At 32.1% G+C, this 6,353-nt stretch overlaps 1 non-coding gene across 1 annotated transcript; it reads left to right on the top strand.

Moving 5' to 3' along the window:
• Positions 1-713: 713 nt before the first annotated feature.
• LOC112792999 (small nucleolar RNA R71) lies at positions 714-821 on the top strand. The gene has a single exon (XR_003197713.1). It is a non-coding gene; the product is annotated as a small nucleolar RNA R71 (small nucleolar RNA).
• Positions 822-6,353: the final 5,532 nt, after the last annotated feature.

Raw genomic sequence — 6,353 nt, forward strand, 5'->3', positions numbered from 1 at the left:
AACATACTAAAAACATACTAAAAATAATGCCAAAAAGCGTATAAATTATCCGCTCATCACAACACCAAACTTAAATTGTTGCTTGTCCCCAAGAAACTGAAAATCAAATAAGATAAAGAGAAGAGAATATGCAATGAATTCCAAAAATATCTATGAATATCAGTATTAATTAGATGAGCGGGGCTTTTAGCTTTTTGCCTCTGAATAGTTTTGGCATCTCCACCATTATTGTTGTTGAAACCTTGTTGAGGTCTCTGTTGATCCTTCCATGAGAGATTTGGATGATTTCTTCATGAAGAATTATAGGTGTTTCCATAGGGTTCTCCCATGTAGTTCACCTCTTCCATTGAAGGGTTCTCAGGATCATAAGCTTCTTCTTCAGATGAAGCTTCCTTAGCACTGCCTGGTGTAGCTTGCATTCCAGACAGACTTTGAGAGATCATATTGACTTGTTGGGTCAATATTTTGTTCTGAGCCAATATGGCATTCAGAGTATCAATCTCAAGAATTCCTTTCTTCTGACTTGTCCCATTGTTCACAGGATTCCTTTCAGAAGTGTACATGAATTGGTTATTTGCAACCATTTCAATTAGTTCTTGAGCTTCTGCAGGCGCCTTCTTCAGATGAAGAGATCCTCCAGCAGAGCTATCCAATAACATCTTGGACAGTTCAGACAGACCATCATAGAAAATACCTATGATGCTCCATTCAGAAAGCATGTCAGAAGGACACTTTCTGATCAATTGTTTGTATCTTTCCCAAGCTTCATAGAAGGATTCTCCTTCCTTCTGTCTGAAGGTTTGGACTTCCACTCTAAGCTTACTCAATTTTTGAGGTGGAAAGAACTTTGCCAAGAAGGCATTGACTAGCTTTTCCCAAGAGTTCAGGTTTCTTTAGGTTGTGAATCCAACCATATTCTAGCTCTGTCTCTTACAGCAAAAGGGAATAGCATAAGTCTGTAGACTTCAGGGTCAACCCCATTAGTCTTGACAGTGTCACAGATTTGCAAGAATTCAGCTAAAAACTGATGAGGATCTTCCAATGGAAGTCCATGGAACTTGCAATTCTGTTGCATCAGAGAAACTAATTGAGGCTTAAGCTCAAAGTTGTTTGCTCCAATGGCAGGGATAGAGATGCTTCTCCCATAGAAGTCGGGAGTAGGTGCAGTAAAGTCACCTAGCACCTTCCTTGCATTGTTGGCATTGTTGTTGTTTTCGGCTGCCATGGGTTCTTCTTCTTTGAAGAATTCCGTTAGGTCCTCTACAGAGAATTGTGCTTTAGCTTCTCTTAGCTTTCACTTCAAGGTCCTTTCAGGTTCAGGGTTAGCTTCAACAAGAATGCCTTTGTCTTTGTTCCTGCTCATATGAAAGAGAAGAGAACAAGAAAATATGGAATCCTCTATGTCACAGTATAGAGATTCCTTGAGGTGTCAGAGGAAAAGAAAAATAGAAGGAAGAAGTAGAAGAATTTGAACTTATCAAGAAAGATGGAGTTCGAATTGTGCATCAAGGAATAGTGTTAGTCCATAAATAGAAAGATGTGAGAAGAGGGAAAGAAATTTTCGAAAACAAAGTACAAGATTTTAAAAACATTTTGAAAAAATAGTAATTGATTTTCGAAAACCAAGAGTGGAAAAGAAATCAAGTGATTTTTGAAAAAGATTTTGAAATTAAAACTTAAAAAGATATGATTGAAAAATTATGGTTTTAAAAAGATGTGATTGAGAAGATATGATTTGAAAAACAATTTAAAAAGATTTGATTTTTAAAAAATTAATGACTTGGCTAACAAAGAAAGACATGATTCAAACATTAAACCTTTCTCAACAGAAAAGGCAACATACTTGAAATGTTGAATCAAATCATTAATTGATAGCAAGTATTTTTGAAAATGGAAAGAAATTGATTTTGAAAAAGATTTGATTGAAAATATATGATTTGAAAAAGATTTGATTTTGAAAAAATTTTGAAAACTTGAAAAAAATTTGAATTGAAAACAGAATCTTCTCTCTTGTGCCATCCTGGCGTTAAACACCCAGAATGGTTGAGAAAATCAAATTTGTCTCAGTTTTCAAATCAAATATGTAGCAAAAGGGATATTTATTTATCAAAAGACTTACGCACAGAAAATCCTAAAGAGATTTTATAGGAATAAATTATTTCCAGTAAGAATCCCAATGATCATTAGATCACTAAATATGAAGAAGGTTGACCAAAAAAGAAAATAAAAAAGCACTTGATCCTGAAGTACCATATCTTAGTGCCATAGAGGTTAATGTATCTTGCGAATAATACACGTCCCGATATAACATTTTAGGGGTGAGCACAGGTCGGGTTGGTTCGGGTTTAAGGTAAAATTAGAACCGAACCAATAAAATTGTAATTGGTTTGGTTTGGTTCGGATTTGTGTTTTTTTGTGTGTCCGAACCAAACCAAAATGATTAAAAACGGATTGGTTCGGTTCGGTAATTGGATATCCGATGAAACAGAAATTCATAAAAAAATAAAAAACGAAATTTTTATCTTAAAAATTCTGTAAGTAAAATAAACATGTAACATTAATAGAAATAATCCAAACATGTTAAACACCAAATACATTAAAAATTAAACACATTAAAACCCAAACATATTAAATACTAAAGACATTAAAATTCAAATATATTAAAAGGCATATATATTTTTAATTTTTTTTATTTAATTAATATATGGTCGGTTCTACGGGTTGGTTCGGGTTCCACACTCCAAAGCCGTTACCCGAACCAATTACTAGAGAGTCATTGGTTTGGTTCGGTTCAAATTCGAATGGGCAATCGGATACCCGCGACCCGTGCTCACCCCTATAACATTTGCTGTAAATTTATTAGCGAGATACATTTTCTCTCTAACTAAAAGACACTGGAATAAAATAAAAGAATGTTTTAATATTTTCATGAAATCACTTATATGGGATTATTTTATCCATATGGATTCAAGTCACAATTGTTTGGCTATATAGATGCAAGTTATCTATTTGATTCCCATAAAGGCAAATCCAAACCGGATACTTATTTATATTTGGTGACACAACTATATCATGGAGATCTATGAAGCAAATTATAGCTACAATATCTTTCCACCATGATGAAATACTTGTAATACATGAGGCAAGTCATGAATGCTTTTGGATTAGAAATTTGATTGGATATATTCAATCATTATGTGGATTGATTAGAAATAGCTTCTACAACATTATATGAAGATAATGCAGCATATATTTCTTAGCTCAAAAGTGGATACGTCAAAGATGACCGAACAAAACATATTCTCTCCAACTTTTTTTCACACACAACCTTTAAAATCAAACAACAATTGACGTTTAATAAATTCGTTTAAGTGATAATTTGGAGGATTTATTTACCAAGTCACTTCCTACATTCTTCTTTGAAAATATAGTACACAAAATCGGAATATTTGACTTTTGAGATCTTATATGATATTATCAAGAGGGAGAGAGATTGTCTTATCTATATGTGTATATGTAAGATTATCTTTTTTATATAATAAGTCAAACTATTGGATTTAATGAACATGAATCGGGTCAAATATTATTTATTTAAAATTGAATCTCGCTATGATATTTTATCAGATTTATTTTAAAGACTATATAATTTAATTATAAATGAACTCTAAACAAATTGAATTGAATAATCAAGTCAATTCGATATATAATTAGTGTGTACAATTCTATGAATTTTATATAGTAAATTAATAAAATATTTTTTGTAAATTTAAAATTATCAATATTTTTTGATATACTAATTATAATTATATTTTTTATTATACAATTTTTTATAATAAAATTTTTAATTAAAAATTTTAACTTGTATCATTATTCATTAGAGCACATGTTAACTAAATCCAAAAGTTTATTATTGACTCTTGTATTTATTTGTATATATTTTAATACTATTCAAGCCATAGTTACAATAAATGCTTATATTAATTAATAGTGTAATATATGGAAAGGCCAAGCTAAGTTATAAATAAAATGAATTATTATAATCGACAGTATAAATCTATCTTATTAATTTAGTGAAAAGTCAATTATATGGGAAATCAAACATTCTTAAAACGGATGGGAATAATGAATTTATATCAGTTAACAAATGCCTTATCAAGTATTCTTAAAATATTTATTAAGGTGTTAAATATTAAAAAGTTTGTATTAAGAAATATTATTATACTCTTAACTTACATTCTTTACTAAATCAATATCAATATCTCATATAATCTTTTTAATAAAACATCGAAGAAAAAAATTATATAATTAAAACTAATTTTTTTAAAACATTTTATAGAAGTACTTGTATTTAAATAACTTGTGAAAAAATAAAATTAAAATTAGTGTATTCAAATATATTAAAAATTTTGAATTTATAAAAAAAAAGAACAAACTGATGAAGGGACTAATTTGATGCTCAACATTCAATTTCAGGGACTAAAATGAGTCATTTGATGCAAAATAAGGAATCAATTTGGTGCATATGTAATGATGATATAGTAAATGACACGTGGACAAATAACATTGTGAAACGTGGCATAACCATCCACGTCAGCATGTCACGTGTCGTTGACCAACACGTCATTATACCGTTATACGTGGCCAAACCATAAGGTGATACGTGTCACCAAAGGTTTTACGTCATCAAGTCATGTCAGCACGTCATTAACGAAAAACGGGTCAAGGACTAATATGGTGCAATTTTTTCAATCTCAGAGACGTAATTAATGCAATTAGAATTTCAGGAACGATTTTGGTACACGGCATCAAGCTCAAAGACCACTTTAAAAATTTAGTCGAGGAAAAAACCAACCTTACCTTTTTCAATAAAGTACATTTTTCCCTTGCTAAGTTGACAGAAAATTAAATTAAAAAATAAAAAAGTGAATTTACAATACATAAAACAGTAAGGGAGGATTGTACTTTTTTTTATGGAATTTAAATTGCAATGTCAATCAACATTTTTAAGATTTTGTTATAAATGATTCGAATGTTCATTTTTTTTAATCTTTACCTCTACGATTCTTTTTTTTATCATTTATCTCATTAATACCACATTTGTTTGCTTCAATGTATTTATTTTGATACTGAAATATGAAAATGGGCCAATTTTATAGAATTCGGACCAAGATTGGACCGAACGGGCCAAACCGGGCCAACCGGACCTAAAATGGGCCCTTGGCCCAACATAACTAAACCAAAACCCTAGTTTTCAGCACTCTCTCTCCTCACAACACTCAAAAACACGCTGAAAAGTAGAGGGATGGGGGAAGAACACTCTCTCAACCTTATATCTCTCACTTGATCTTCAAACCACCATAACTTTTGATCTAGAGCTCCGATTGCCGCTCCGTTTGCGGCCACGCGTTCACCGCGGAGAGCTCTACAAAACTCATACAATTAATCTTGAGGTAAGCCACAAGTTTCTGTTCGAAATTCCAGCCCTTATTTTCGAGTTTCATGGGTGAAATGTTGAGATTTTGGGTTCTTTGATGTTATAGGACCCAACTCTCTTGAAGGAGAAGGTTAATCTTGTCTCCTTGGACCTTGGGTGTGGTAAGATTCTCAACCCTAGTGTATTTTGTTGTTTTATGATGTTTGGGTTTTGAGATGTTGTGTATGGGTATGATGGTTGTGGCTTAGGTTGTGTATATGTGAATATTGGAGCCTAATTGGTGACTTTGGAAAGCTTGGAAAGGGTTTGGTGGTGAAAAATCTGTTCTTGGAGGTGTTGAGGCCTTGAGAGCTTGTGGATAAGTAGTTTGGAAGTGCTCCGGTGGAGCTTGGGAAAATTGGCTAAGGTATGGTTTCGGTTTCCCGTATCTAATATGTAATGTGGTAGGAAATACTTAGGCTAGAGGTCCTAAGATAGGCATTGAATTGTTGATGTTGTTGAATGATTGAGATATATGATGTGGTCATATATGTGATGATGATTATTGATGCCTTAGTGGTATGATGTATGAGAAATATGTATGTTGTGATATATGCTTGATGATTGGTTATGGTTGAATTGTGGGTTGAACCATGTTGATGGTGAGTATGATGTTGATTGTGTACAATAATGATTTATTGGAATTGGTGTTGTTGAGAATTGGCATGAGGGAGAGTATAAGATATGTCAATATGTTTGAGGTTGAGCCACTTGGGTGAAGTGGGTTAAAATAATGAAATAGTGATTTTGGTAAATTGTGGTAATGTGTCAATGTGTGAGTTGAGGAGGCTTGATATTGAATTTGATACATTTTGATTGATTTCAAAGAAAAGGGATGAAATTGGCATGTTTTGATTGATTTTGAAAAGAGTTGAAAATG

The sequence above is a fragment of the Arachis hypogaea genome, chromosome 3 (genome assembly GCF_003086295.3).
Source record: "Arachis hypogaea cultivar Tifrunner chromosome 3, arahy.Tifrunner.gnm2.J5K5, whole genome shotgun sequence".
Lineage (NCBI taxonomy): Eukaryota > Viridiplantae > Streptophyta > Magnoliopsida > Fabales > Fabaceae > Arachis > Arachis hypogaea.